The following is a 1,969-nucleotide window of genomic DNA, read 5'->3' on the forward strand; positions in this document are numbered from 1 at the left end:
CAAACCTTCCTTGAACTACACCATATCATCTAGAAAACAAAAAGAACGAGACCTTGAGTCACAACGACGTTTTTTTCCAGCGTACTAAGGATTCTGTTAGCTTGCCGGCTTTGAGTACTTCATATATTAGCAGGCATCGTGGTTGATTTTATTACTCTTTTACTTGTTTCAGTCATTTGACTGTGGCCATGCTGGAGCACCGCCTTTAGTCGAGCAAATCGACCTCAGGACTTATTCTTTGTAAGCCTAGTACTTATTCTATCGGTCTCTTTTGCCGAACCGCTAAGTTACGGTGGGCGGGGTTTAACACACCACTCTTAATCGTTTGCAAATGTTATCTAATATGTTTTTTTTTTGTTTCATCCGTCTTCAGGTGCCTAGTTCAAATTCCACCGAGGCCGACTTTATCTTCTATCTTTTCGAGGTCGATACAATAAGTACCAGTTGAGTACGGAGGTCAATGTAATCGACTTGCCCTCTCCCCCTGAATTTGCTGGCTTTATGCCAAAATTTGAAACCAGTATATGAAGTACTCTTTCATTGTTTACAAAGAAGTACAAAGGATGAAGTAGCTATGGGTTCTCCTTTAAGGTCCCCCACTACCGCTCAACAACCGGTGTTGGTGTGTTTACGTCCCGTAACTTAGGGGCTCGGTTAAAGAGACCGATAGAATAAGTACCAGGTTTGAAAAAATAAAAAGAAGTACTGAGATCGATTCATTCGACTAAAATTGCTTCATTTCTTTTTATACTTCTACTCGTCTGAAAAACTTAACAATCAGCCACGTCAGTAGTAATTTTAGTCGAATGCGGTGCCCCAGCATGGCCGGAGTCAAATAACTGAAACAAGTAAAACATAATGTTAAAAGATTACTGTAGAATAGTTGAATGTATCACCTCAGACCCCCTAAACTTGAAGTCGAAGTTGATTACACTGAAGCAGAAGCAAACACAAGAACAGTGTAAAACGCTAATAATAAACCTTTCCAATAACAAAACACAAATCCACGAAATAGTAACAAATGAGCGATTGCGAAATATGGACCCGATTGTAAGTGCGCAAATTGTAAAATTTACGATTCAAGCTATTGTATTGGCCAAACATGTACGACGTTCTCTTGTCGAGTGACAAAGCACTTACAACAAGGAACAATTGTATTGTACTACACCACACAACATAAAACAAAACTAAGCAAGAGAACATCAGTAAGCAGCGCATTTGTACTCTACAACATTCCTTACAAGCAATGGCTGACTAATGATAGGAGCAATATTCAGAACGCAGCATAGTGTTAGAAATAAACGCACTAAAAACAGACACTATTCACAAACAAAAATGAACACCTAATAACTATCGATAAATTTTTGCTGGTGGGGAAGGAGTGATAGACACTGGTATTGCTAATAGCTGGCGGGCAGTTCCACTGCTGATACTGGACACTCTTCGCTTGCTACAAGTACACCTCTGTTTTTTTAACACTATACATCAAAATGAGCTGCTTTCTCAAGACGAATACTGCAGTATTATGACGTTCCTGCAGTACATCTATGTCAAGTTTTGGTGATAATTTCTACACAACAACGTAGCGAGCTGGCAGAATCTTTCGTGCGTCGGACAAAACGTTTAGTGACATTTCTTCCCGCTCTTTACGTTCTGAGTTCATATCCGGAAGAAACCGTGATAGAAAATCCGTAAGATCACGTAACGAGTAGCGTCAACGATAAAATAAGTATGGAGGTAGATATCATCAACTACAAACACTTGAACGTGGTGCCCCAGCATGGCCAGAATTCAATGACCGAAATCTGTGAAAGATTAATAGGATAACACACACACACACACACACACACACACACACACACACACACACACGTGGAAAGATTAATACATTAACTGAAGTCTGAAGTGCAACTGAAGAATATATGGGGAACTTGAAAGAATATATTGTTACAAATAAGTTATATAATAA

Source organism: Octopus bimaculoides, chromosome 20 (genome assembly GCF_001194135.2).
Source record: "Octopus bimaculoides isolate UCB-OBI-ISO-001 chromosome 20, ASM119413v2, whole genome shotgun sequence".
Taxonomy (NCBI): domain Eukaryota; kingdom Metazoa; phylum Mollusca; class Cephalopoda; order Octopoda; family Octopodidae; genus Octopus; species Octopus bimaculoides.